The sequence below is a fragment of the Camelus bactrianus genome, chromosome 29 (genome assembly GCF_048773025.1).
Source record: "Camelus bactrianus isolate YW-2024 breed Bactrian camel chromosome 29, ASM4877302v1, whole genome shotgun sequence".
NCBI lineage: Eukaryota > Metazoa > Chordata > Mammalia > Artiodactyla > Camelidae > Camelus > Camelus bactrianus.
The window spans coordinates 31427760-31441045 of NC_133567.1; the positions used below are offsets into that span (position 1 = coordinate 31427760).

The 13286-nt window shown below is 50.1% G+C and overlaps 1 long non-coding RNA gene across 1 annotated transcript; it reads left to right on the forward strand.

Annotated features, from left to right (window-relative positions):
- Positions 1-3959: 3959 nt before the first annotated feature.
- On the forward strand, positions 3960-12994 carry LOC141575578 (uncharacterized). The gene is made up of 3 exons (XR_012503238.1): positions 3960-4096; positions 11522-11674; positions 12432-12994. It is a non-coding gene; the product is annotated as an uncharacterized LOC141575578 (long non-coding RNA).
- The last annotated feature ends 292 nt before the right edge of the window (positions 12995-13286 follow it).

Below are 13286 nucleotides of genomic sequence, written 5' to 3' on the forward strand. Positions count from 1 at the left end.
GTTAAAGAAAATAAACCAAAAGAAAAAACAAATGAATGGACAATTAAGATCCTACAGATAAAAATACCAATTTTTATGGGAAATATAGCCTTAAAAAATGAGATTATATTCTAATTTCACCTTTTGAATAAAGATATACAAAATTTAGCTGAATACCTTCGTATTTTGCACTTACGAAGAAAAAATGTATTTGCAATGAAAAAACAGCCATTATCCTGCCTTTTGAGTATTCTAAAGTTTTAGGTTTGAATATATTTCATCTTAAATGGTCTTAAGCACTATGCAGTGGTTGGTGTTTTAAAAATACCACTGTGTGTGGAACTTCTAAAAGTGATTCAAAAAATTTATATTTTTGTAATAATTTAGTAATGGCCCGGATATTATTTTTAACAAGACTACTCACCATGGAATGGTGCAAGATTTTTTCGATGAGTTTCTATTCACACATGTTGAAGATTGTCACTATATTATGAGAAAATGTCAACCATGGCAGTATTTTGACTTGAAAACGAGATAAGCTGAGAAGCATATTTTAAGTATAAAATAAATCATTGCATGCCTTTAAAGACAAGAAAGTAAAAGCACGATAAACTCTGACTTTGACACGCTTAAAATATAAAAATTAACATAATGTGATTTACACACTTCTCTTTAAATCTTTCAGTACTTTCTCAGCCCCTTTCCCATTACACCTGCGTCCCCGCTTCTGACCCGCGGTGTACACACCCCTGATCACACGGGGGAGGGGGACCCGGGCGGTGAGGACCAGGGGCGCGGACACTCACCCGCTCCCTGCGGGCGAGGAGAATAGTCGAAGCGGGCCCGCCAGCGCACCCGTCCCCTCCTGCCCAGCCGGCCGGGGCCCCAGCTCGGTCAGGTCCACACACACCCCGACAGGAAGCGGGCGCAGGCAGTGGGAAACCGGCGTAACTTCAGACAGCGGGCGGGGAGCGTCCTCCTCCCGCAGACACGCAGGCAGCGCTGTCCTGGAGCCTCCATGGCGCCGCCCGCTCAGTCCTGAGGAAAACAAGCTCCGCCCCCAGGGAAGATGCTGGCTGCTGACGCGGACTGCGTATGCGCACCGCCACCTAAGACACGCTGGCTTCGCGCGCCCCCTGCAGGTCCTCGAGGGCGGTGCAGTATACTCAGAACTCACTGTAGAACACATGACCCCTCCCAGCCAGGATGCTAAATCACTGGAAATCTCAGTGCCCTGGCCTCTTTGTTGATGGCACTGGCGATGCGCTCATCCAGCCACGCCTGCTCTCTTGCCTGGCACATGCCTCAGTCTTTGGAATCCCACCTGAATCAGATTCTGTTCTGGAGGAAGGACAGGTGCAGAAGAATCTCAAAATTCCAGACTTAGAATATGATCAGGAACCCAAACTCAACTCTGTCAACTCCCTGGGGTCCCCTGAGGAGTGTGGTTTTCTCAGAACCATCTGCCCTGTGTCAGGAGCAGACCAAGCCTCAGGTAGCTTAGAGAGGCTATCATGCAGCACATGCTTTGGACGGTTCTCAGTTCTGACCTGCATGATTTTGAGACCCTTTTGTAACTCCTAACACTGTTTTCTCATACCTATAGTGATGGTTATTGACGACTGAGTTAATCCTCTTACAATGCTGAGGTGCTATTGTTCCTTGGAAAACAGAATATTTTGAAGGGATCAACTTTTTATCACTTCCCCCTAATTATGTTTTTAAAATTAGAAATGTTTCAGGGAGCACTCAGGTCCTCCTCTTGCACCAGTTCCTGGTGTTGGCAGTTTCTGCTCTGAGCTCCAGATCCTGATTCTTCCGGTGGTCTATGGTGATGCCAGTGTGTGCATGCTCTTCCTTGTGCACCGGTGTGGAAAGGAGACAGCCCTTCCCCTACATGAGGCTGCAACATTCTGACACTCAAAGCAGGCACAATGAAGAATCAGCTAGAGCCCCCGGTACCAGCTGTCCCAGGTAGAAACATCACCTTCACAACAGTGTTCCTGTGCTCCTATCAGGCCTTCACTACTCCAAGCAGGCCATGCATGAGCAGTGTGACAGGTGACTGCCTGTCCCAGCACAGCATGGTGGTGATGATCCCACCTTATCTGTTTGTCTTTGGAGTGTCCCCACACCTCTCTGAGCTTCACTTTGCTCTTCTCACAGGCAGGGTTGTACAGGCATGAACCTCACAGTGTTATGATAGGTAGTCATGGTAGCTGCTCACCCAGTGGCAGGCTCTGCCGAGAAGGCTGCTGGGAGTGCCGTGTGTCTTCACACTTGTCCTTCACTCTCCCCAATGAAAACACTCTTGGCCTTATCCTTCCCTGGCCTGTGGCCTTTCTGTGTTTGCAAAAGAACATGGAAACAATCTGTTTGCAAAGAAGTTTTGAGGTTCTGTCCATCTGGTCCAGGAAATGCTGACTCTGCTAGATGTGCTGTTGGGTGGGCTCTCATGGGAGAGGCTTGGGCAGGACTTCCCTTGGCAATAAGCTGCCCCACCCAGGCCTTTCCATGATCCAGACTCCTGGGACCAGGGTGCAAATCCCCAGCTCCCCACTTGTCAACAATGTGACCTGGGCAACTTTCTCAAACCCAAGCTTTGTCCACCCAAGGTCATCAGAGATGGGGGATAACAGGATGTCCTGCACAGAGTGTCTGTGCAGATTAAGTGAGGTAGAACAGACAGAAGAGTGGTGGGGCCTGGCCCATTGGTTGGCAGAAGAGAGCTCACCATGTGCAGCAATTTCCGCGGGTCACCCAGCAATCTGCCCAGAGGCTTAGCCACTCCATCACTATCATGTGTCTGAAGTCCACTTAACCACATGGGAGAGAAACAAACACATATTCTGAGTGTAGCTGCCACAAGGAAAAGTGTATCTGAGCGGGGAGTAATACAAGAGGGTGATCAGGATGGTGGAAGATGCCCCCTGAGGTTGAGCAGACTGGAGCTGCCCTCCAGAGCCTGGGGTTAGTGAGGATGGGCTTGTAGAAATGCCTCTCTCCTTTACCCATCAATGCTAGGTCCTGCGGGTACTGAGTCCCACAATCGGTGTGCTGCTAGTGCCCTCAGCACAGAGAAAAACCCAGGGGTTCCCACAAGGCTTCAGCCATGTCCTCTGCTTCCTGAACTCCCATTCTGGTGACCCCACCTGGGATGCAGAGATGAGGTGAGGCAGGGGCTTGTGCTGTCCACACCACTACTCTACCCTGGGAATCTGACACACAGTAGGTGCTCGGTAAGTCATTGTTGAATGAACAGCAATACTGGGCCAAGTTTCTGTGGGTGTCTGTACCCCCAGATCAGGGACCCCTCAGGGCCCACCTCACAAGTGACATGAAAATAATAATGCCACCAGGAGCAATAACAGTTCCTCAGAATAAGTGGGCTTTTCCAAGCACTCTCCACCTTTTGCAAAGGCCTCCCAGCAGGGAAGTGGGCTGTCAGGGGCAACACTGCACTCTCCACTGTAACAAGGAGAAAGCCAAGGGCCACAGAGAGGAGTGCCTTTCCAGTGTCACTGCTCACTTTCCCACCTTTTGGGAGACTGGGAGGCTTTTCTACTACATTCTGGCTCTGAAGCCCCAATACTGTTTGGACATGCCTCCCTCCCTGGAGCAGGGAACCACTAAGTGACCTGTCACTTGTCACCAAGCAGACAGGCTCATTTCAGCTCATTGTGCCACCTGCAGGTTGTACTAGTAGCAGGATCCTCTGGGAGACATCACACTCTCCCAACCTGAAAACAGGTGAACAGCTCACAGGTTTCCTGGAGAGGATGGTCACATGGCCTTGATCTGGCCAATCAGCATTTTCCATCCTCCCTGGCCACTGTGATTGGCTCAGGGCTGGGCACCAGCCCAATCAGGCTCCACGGAGGTCAGGCCTAGTTACTGGAATCCTGGGAGCAGAGAAGTTCTATTTCAGTTGGGAGTTGAGGGGTGATGACGTCAGCCTGTGGCAGTTGGTGACTATCTTGCTCTCATAAAGGCAGAGCCATGTGAAGATGACACCAGTGGCAGAGCCCAGAGGTGGGGAAGGATGACTTCTGCTGATGTCACTGAGCACCAGGTACAGCCATGCCTGAAGCAATCTCCCTCTGGATGTCTCAGTTAGGTAAGTCATTCTCTCCTGCCCTGTTTGCTTCTTTAAGCCACTTTGGTTTTCGGTCACTGGTTTTAAGAAAAAGTTTGACTATTCCTTCAAGCTGGCTAAATGGAGACCCTGGAACTGCAACAGTGTGGTGACAGGCAACCATGTGGCTAATAGACTCCAGAGGCCTCTGTTCAAACAGGGGATTGTAAATGACAAGGGAGAGTACACATGGCCTCAGTGAACAGATTTGCTAGTGGTAGCTCGCAGTTCCTGGATATTAGAGTGCATGCACTCAGCCAAGTCTCAGCTCTGCTCTCACACCTGCTAACTCATACATCTCCTCTCCCACCTGCCCGGCCTAGGGGGGCTGGACACCCCCGGGCACCTGAAACAGCCCAGGGCTTTGTGTTTTAATTTACACAGGCTGCCCCCACTTCTGAGGGTGAGGGTGACTGGGTTCCAGTTTACAGAGAAAACAGACTAGACGGTCTCACTGGTGAGCTGTGGGGGTGGGATCCCAATCTACCATCTGACCTATGACTTCAGAGTGGACAGCCTCCCCACCCTCAGCCAGGATGCCTGCTAAGCCTAGGGGCTCAGGAGTCCTGCTCCCTCCAGCACCCCTCCTGGAGGTGAGAGTGGGGGGTGGCTCTTCCCTATACAACATTCACCCCTGCAGGGGCACACGTGTGACCTCACAGTCTGTCATCCCTTCCTTATGACCTGGACCTCCTTGGCAGGGCATGAGAGGTGCCTTGATGTGTGAGAACTGCAGTTCATGGGTGCATACGTGGGCTGGTGCACCATGACTGAGAGGACAGCACCCCAATTTAAGCCCTCTCCATGCTCAGATGATTACATCCTGGAATTGAGGGGTTCCCAGGGGTCAGGTGGCCAATTCTGGCCTTAGGGGCAAATTCTTATCACCCAGGGGGCTAATTTTTAAATTAAATTACACATTTACAATTCAATAGTCAAGCCCCCTTCTCAGCAGCCTTGTAGCCTCTCAGCTTTTACCCCTCGTTGTGACCATGTTCTTAGCTTCAAATTGAGTGCCATTATGGACATGAACATGTCCCTGTCATGTGTCACCTTCAGAGTAAAGGGCCACCCAAAACTCCCCTCCCTTCCCCTTGTCGATACATCCACACAGGGTGTAGGGCCCTTTCGATGCAGTTGTGCAAATGTGTGAGCTAAGGGTTTAGAATGACCAGGCTAGGAGTGGTCTACCCCACATAGCAGGGCAGGTGGGTTGGCAGGGGGTGATGGTTCACTTGTAAAACTCAGCTGGTGTCAGGCAGCGACAACGGACTGGCAGCCAAGGGCTCAGCTGGTGCAGAGTAAGCGGATTAAATGTGTTCACCCAGACGCCTCGGGGATGGCAGCCCTAGAGTAAGACTACAAGTGAGGAAGGTGGAGGGTCCCCAGTGCCTGGACCTCCACTTTCTAAAAATCAGGACTGAGATGTGGCTTTGAAATCAGAACACTGGGGTTCAAAGCTTCCCCCACCACTTGGTCAATAATTCAAAGCAAATGAGCCTCAGTTTTCTCATGTGTAAAATCGGAACATTGAAGCCTCTCCCTCTGAGGGTGTGGAGGGAAGTAAATGCGGTGACAGCAGAGCACAGGAGATGTCTGGGCTGAGCCTGCACACAGGCAGGCCGTTGTTGCTGCCATGACCACCGTCTTCCAGGGCAGGGTCTGCACACTCTCCCTGTGAAGGTCCAGACAGTAAACATTCTAGGCTTTGAGGGAACTACAGTCCCTGTCACAACTACCACCCTCTGCTGTTGGAGGACAAAGGCAGCTCCTGCAGTATGTAATCCAGGCTCGCACCCCTGCTTCCTGGGATAAGTATTCCTGAGATACAATTGTCACATAACTTTGTTGGCTTTAGGTGTGCAGCATAATGACTTGTTACATGTGCATATTGTGAAATGATCACTGCATTAAGTTTACTTGACGTCTGTCTTCAGTCTTCACCCATAGTCACACACTATTTTCCTTGTGATCAGAAATTTTAAGAGGTACTCTCTTAACAACTATCAAATGCACAGCACAGTATTGTTAACTACAGTCACCTTGCAGTACATTATGTCCCCAGGACTTGTTTATCTTCTAACTGGAAGTTTGTACATTTTGATTATCTTCCCGAATTTCAATCACCCCCTGACACACCTCTGGCAACCACCAACCTGATCTCTGTTTCTATGGGTTTTGGTTTATTTTGTAGATTCCACATATAAATGAGATCATAGGTATTTGTCTTTCTCTGTCTTATTTATTTCACTTAGCATAATACCCTGAAGGTCCATCCAAGTTGTCACAAATGGCAGGATTTCATTTTTTTAATGTCTGAATAAGATTCCATTATTTATACATATATATGTGTCACGTTTTCTGTATCCATTCATCTGTTGATGGACACTTAGGTTGTTTACATGTCTTGGTTATTGTAAATAATGATACAGTGAACGTGAGGGTGCAGTTGTCTCATTGACATAGTGATTTCATTTCCTTTGGATATATTCCCAGCAGTGGACTTGCTGGATCATACGGAAGTTCTAATTTTAAATTTTGGGGGAGTCTTCTTACTCTTTTCCAGAGTGATGGAACCAATTTACATTCCCACCAACACTGCAGAAGTTTCCCTTTTCTTAACACCACCACCATCACTTGTTATCTCTTGTATTTTGATGACACCCACCCTGACAGGTGGGAGGGGATATCTCATTGTGGTTTTGATTTGCATTTCCCTGATGGTGAGTGATGTTGAGCACCTTTTCATGTACCTGTTAGACATCTGTGTGCCTTCTTTGGAAAAATGTCTATTCAGTTCCTCTGCCCACTTTTTAAATCAGATTGCTTGTTTTTTTGCTGTTGAATTGTAAGAGTTATTTATATGTTTTGGGTGTTAACCCCTTATCAGATACATAGTATGAAAGTACTTTCTCCCCTTCTGTCTGTTACCCTAACCTCTGCTTTCTGGATGACAGGGGTCCAGGCACTTGGGAATCTCTGCTTCTCACATGTTTCCAATGGTGGGTGAGTGAGGGCTGTGTTGTGATAAAACTGTGCACAACCGTGGGTCACTACCCCTTCTTTTAGAAGGTGGGCTCTGAAGAGTGCAGTGTGGGCAGGGATGTTTCCCTGAAGTCATCATTTGGATGGTCATGTGCCCTGGAACTCACATCTTCTAGCCCAGATGTGATGGGGGAATTTGCAAAGGGAGGACCTTGCAGCTAAGAGACTGACCAGGAGTTCTTGTGTCTTGTTGGAAGCACCTGGAAAAAAAGTTGTGTGGAACAGGGACTCCTCCAGGTCACAAGGCTCAGTTCAGGCTTCTGGGATGCAGAGACCTGCTCTGAGCCACTCATTGAGGAGGGAAGGGCCTCAGGCAGGAGGGAGGGGTTGCTGGATTTCACTTGCCCTGTTTGTCAAGTATCAGCTCTGGTGATGTGTGGCACATGGGCTTAGCTTTGGGCATGTAAGAGGAGAGGTTCCTAGGGAAGGGCTGGCTTTTTCCTCTGATTGAGGTCCTACTGTGTGCCAAGCACAGCAGTCCTCTGAGTCAGAGCTGGAAAGCCAGGCACAGAGAGGTCAGGGAGTTTCCAGTTCACACAACATTAGGGGCATCATTAGGGTCTGATGCAGACATGACGCCCAGCCTACATTCTCTCTCCTTTCCCAGGACCATCATGATCCCACATGTCAGCATCACCCAGAGAGGCCCAGGTATGGGCGCTGGGACCTTTGCTGCCTAACATGCCAGGAGCCTTAAGAGGGAGGACAAGACACTTCCTGAGTCCATGATGCCCAGAGGCTGCTCTCAGCGAGAGGCCCAGCACACACTCTTGGATGAATCCCAGCTCTGTCCTGAGTCACTCTGTCCTCCCTGCCTCAGTCCTTCTGCCCACATGGGGCTGGAAACAGCAGCCACTTCACAAAGGTCTAAGGAAACTCCAGGATCCTGGAAGCAGCGCCTTCACACAGGGAGCACGGTGGGGTCAGCCTCCATTGTCTCCTTAACTTTTCCTCACCTCTTTGCTGGATGAGGAGTCCTAGCGGGGCCCTGGCTTGTCCCAATTCTCACCCCAGATCAGGGTCCAGCAGGGGGTGGTGTCCAGGCTGGACTCTGTCCTCTGCCCCTTCTGGGCACCCTCATTCCCCACACCTTGGCTGCCTGGACACTGTCTTCCAGGGGCCACTCTGTGCCTCCCACACCTACCTAGCATCCACCCACCCTGGGTTACTCCATCGCCCTCTGGCCCTTGGACACACACCTCCGTGTTGAGTGGAAATGAGGTGACGGACATGCTGGGCCTCCTGGACAGTCTGGGGGAGCCCGATATCCCCATCCTGCCCACTGCCCCAAGAGCCCAAGTTGGGGAGAGGGTGTGTCTCCATTCATACTCTGGTTTGCTCAGATTCTCAGCACCTACTTTGCTGGGTGGATATGGGGGCAGGGGGATGATGTAAAAGCAGGAGACCTGGACAGCAGAGCATGAGAAGGGGGCTAGCCCAGGCTGGTCTCATAACCCCCTTAGCCTTGGCTTTCTCATCTTTAAAGTGGGACAGACTATTGTGAGGTGAGCAGGATCCTGACCCATAGCCAGGCACTGTCCTACACGCATAAGAGATCACTGACTCCTCATGAAAATCTGTGGGGCAGGGACAGGCGTTATCACCCATTTCTGCAGAAGTAACTGAGGCACAGAGAGAACAGGGGAGGTGACCACCCCAGATTACAGAGCCCAGGCCATCTGTTTCCAGTGTCCAAGCTCATGGTCAGTGCCCACTCTGGGTTTCCTTCCTCCCTTCACCCTCCACTGGGACCCATGGCTGCAGCCTCATCTCAGTGTGATTGTTCATGGGGAGCAAGATGGGGGCTCTGAGGGCCCGTTTCTCCGAGCACTGCTTTCCCAGAAGGCTCAAGGGGTTGACTGTATTCACTACAGGACACCCAGGCCTGGGCCCAGGCCAGCCACACTGCAAGGCCTGAATCAATGATTGTTGAGTGAATACCTGAACCTCTGCATGTACCTGCATGTTGCTCCCATTTCCTCATCTCCACAGCTGGCTACCCGACCAATACCTCGTGTCATCAGGCCTCTGCCAGGGACAGTCAAGGGGACCAGAGCTGCTCATCTGGGGACAGGGAGCCTCAGGGGCCCTGTGTCTGTCCCAAGCATCTCCTGGGCCAATTCACAGGGAAGCCCAGCCAGCTTCCAGGAATAGCAATCAGGTCCCAATCCCAGGGGTGTAGAGTAGGTCTTGAGGGGTGTTTCCTGAGACTGACTTTGTGTATGAAGGGGTCCTGGGGGCCAGGCTGCTTTCAACCTCCATTCAAGGCCCACACCCCTGCTGGCAGCATGGAGCTAGTCATAAAGGACACAGGCTGTGGGGCCAAGGCTATAGCAGGGCTCTGTTCCCTCTCTGTGGCTCAGTGTCCTCATTTGTAACAGAGAACTAGTAACAGGGCAATGGGAGGGCTCACTGAGACCCTCCTCTGTGGCTTTGGTTGGACACTGCCCTCTCTCTGCTCAGTGCCCTTCTCTGTAATAGAGAACTAGTAACATTTTTCTTAGCCCCTTTTGGCCCCATTTTTCTGAGTCTCTTTCCACATTGAGCCCAGGGCTTTCACAGAGATCACAGACTTGGGAGGTAATCAGACTGTGGTCTCAGCCCTAGTGGTCCCAACTGAGGCCAGAGGAACTTCAGGAGGGGTGGGAATCCAGAAGTGCTTCGTGGAGGAGGTGAGATCTGAGCTGTGTCCCCAAGGATGAGCTGTCATCCAGCTGAGGCCTAGCACTGAGCAGGACCCATGTACATGGTGAATGAGGGTGTGAATGAATGAATGGGCACCCCTCTAACAGAGAGTGAGGGGGGAAGTCCCCCAGGCCAAAGCAGGAAACACAGGGCACCCTGGGGGAACAGAGGGCGGGGCTGCAGTGTGATGCCTGCCTCACTCTTTATGGGTGTCTTGCCCCCACTTTAGCCTTTGTTCTGGTGGATTGGGAGCCCTTGCCTCTCCTCTGCTCCAGGATCCTGCTCTTCATTCCCAGCAACACCCACCTGTGTCACCTCAGTGTCCCCAAGTGGACCTGGACCAGTCTTGTGGGAGATTGTGAAGACGGATTTGGTGTGCAGCCCAAGACTGAAGTGGGAGGGAGAGGATAATAGGGACCTCCAGAGGGGGTCATGGGCTGGGGGAAATCGGAGGGGTGGGGAAGGCAGAGACTCAGGGCTGAAGGATCCTGCTAGTGGTGGCTCCTTCACAAGGGGCTTCACAGGGAGGAAGCATTCATGGGGTAAAGGCAGAGCTCAGTTTGGGGCTCACTGACATGGAACAGCTCATCACAGAGACGTCCAGAGGAGCTGGATATAGGGAACAAAGGTGCCACTGATGTCAGGGTCAGAGCCTTAGACCCAGATGAGGTGGGGCGGTGGTGCAGGGTAAGGGGCTTGAGGATGTCAAGATGTTCATTCATTGGGGTCCTCAGGGTGGGGACCTTCATGTTCATTTCACATGGTGCCTGGCAGAGCTAGACTTAGGGAGCTCACTGATTAGACACGTGCTGACAACCTAGAGTCTCCTGTTTCCACATAAAGTCCCTGGTGTGAAGCCAGCTGGCACTCTTTAGAGTCATACACCATCACCCCTGGGCTCTCTGTGTGCCTAGAGCCCAGTGGCACCTTACCTCCCACTCCCCACTGCAGGACCCTTTGCACACCTGCATTTCCACAAGCTATAAAACATCTTCTCTTGCTGTGTGTTTACCCTATGAAAACTCATTGCCCTAGGAAGAGAGGCCTCACATCCTGCCCTTATTAAAGTGGTAAAGCCTGTTGTTCAGAGAAGCCCCTGTCAGATCTCACAACCAACCAGGTACCTGTGCAAGAATTGATCATGCAGCCCCCTCCTCCTTGTGTGCACAGCACCCCCCCAATAACAGACCCCACAAACTCAACCTTGGCCCTCGTGTAGGCACCTCTTGCCTGTGTGGCCTGATGTTGCCTATAGCAGTGTCCCTATTAAACTTTCCTAAACCCTTCTCAGACGCTGGTAATTCTTTACCAACCCAAGTAACTAGCCCGCCATTGTGCCCACAACACCTGAAACAGAATTGGTTAAATTATGCAGATTGATGATGCAGGTTAATTTGCTATAAAGGTGAAATCAAGGTTTACAAATAAAAGCAACATACATACTCACGGCAGGACTAAGAACTCACACGGATAACTAAGAACCTCCACGCGCATCCCACTGTGGCCTCAGGGCCTTTGAGCTGGCTGCTCTTTCAGCCAGGATCTCTCTCTGCCTGCTTCTTAAACACCTCCAGGAATCTGCTCAAATGTCCTCCCTGACCTTATTTTTCTCCATGGAACATATCACCTCCGGACACTGTGCATATTTTACTTAATTTTCTCTGTGTCCCCCACCAGGCTGTCTGCTGCATGAGAATGGAGACCTGCCTGCTTCACTACCTGCTATGCCCGGTATCTGGAACCCGCCCAACACACAGTAGGACGTCAGCGAATGTGTGACGGGTGTGTGATCACTGTAGGCCACAGACAAAAGTCTTCCCAGCAGTGATGGTAAGAGTCATTCATTCTCTACTTACTGAGCCCTACTGTGCACTGGATACTGACCTGGGTGGGAGGCATGCAGTGGATGAGACACAGTGAGCACACACAGCATGTTAGGAGGGACACGTGCTCTGGAGAGCACACAGGGCTGGGGGAAGTCAGGAGTGCAGGAGTGGAGGAGAAGAGGGCCAGGTGGAGACAGTGGTGGCAGAAGAGACAGAGAGGTGGGGCCCAGGTCTTGCAGGGCTTGATGGCTCCTGTGAGGGCTTTTCCTCAGGGCAGCGGAACCATGGCTGGGCGTGGAGCAGGGGCCCGGGTCCTGAATGCTATGCAGGAAATGGAGAAGGTGTCTGCTGGGGAGATGTGCGTGGAGAAGGCTGTCCCTGTAGACTGTGCAGGCAGGGAAGGCTCCTCTGAGGGGGTGACATCTGAGCTGAGCCCTTGTATGGACCGTGTTTCCACCTTCTGTAGACTGGATGCTTTCGTCTGCCCTGCAGGGCTATGCAGGACACACCCTGTTCTCAGTCACCTGGACTTGGCCTCCTGCCTCCCTTGTGGGCCCTCCCACCCCAGAAGGAGTCCTTCTAGATCTAACGCACTACCTCCTCCACTGGACTTGGACTCACACTGAGCCACTGTCCACCTGCCCAACTCACCCAGAGTCAAGTCCAGACACTTGGGGGAGCCCCTCCACCCTAGAGCCCATGAACTTACTCAAATGGCCAGTCCTCAGCCTGCTCACATGCCACACCCTCCCCTCCTGCAGAAACCCTGTGACAGATCCTGTCCACAGCACCCTGCTCCTCCAATCCTGACCCCAGGCTTTCCCATGGTGTGTGACCCTGCATGGGGTGCAGTCCCCTCCTCCAGTCTGGTGAGTAGAAACTACCTTTTCTTTTTTCTTTTGTTAATATATTTATTTTTTAATTTTTATTTTATTGAGTTATAGTCAGTTTGCATTGATTTGTCAATTTCCAGCATAGAGCATTATTTTGTCATTATTTTGTCAATTGTGTTTACTCTTTCAAGAAACCATCTCTTGGCTTGATTTTTTCAAATGTTTCTAATATCTCTATTTTATTTATTTCCTCCCTGATCTTTATTATTTCCTTCCTTCTGCTTACTTTTGTTATTTTTTGCTCTTCTTTTTCTAATTCTTTTAGGTGGTAAGTTTGATTGTTTATTGCAGTTTTTCCTCTTTTTTGAGGTAGACCTGATTCTCTCGCTATAAACTTCCCTCTAAGCACTGCCTTTTCTGGATCCCATAGGTTCTGTGTGGTTGTGTTTTCATCATCATTTGTCTCACTGTGTTTTTTTATTTCTTCTTTGATTTCATCATCCACACTTTTTTTTTTTAAAAGTACTATGTTGTTTAATCTCCATGCTGTCATTTATTTCTCCTTTATTTTTCTGTAGTTAATTTCTAGTTTTATGGTATTGTGTTCAGAAAAAGTTGCTTCAAATATTTTCTATCTTCTTCAAATTGTTAATGCTTCTTTTGTGCCAAAGTATATGATCTATCCTAGAAAATGTGGTACGTGTGCTTGGGAAGAATGTATATTCTATTTTAGGGAAATATAATATTCTGAAAATATTAACCAAGACAAATTGTTCTATTTTA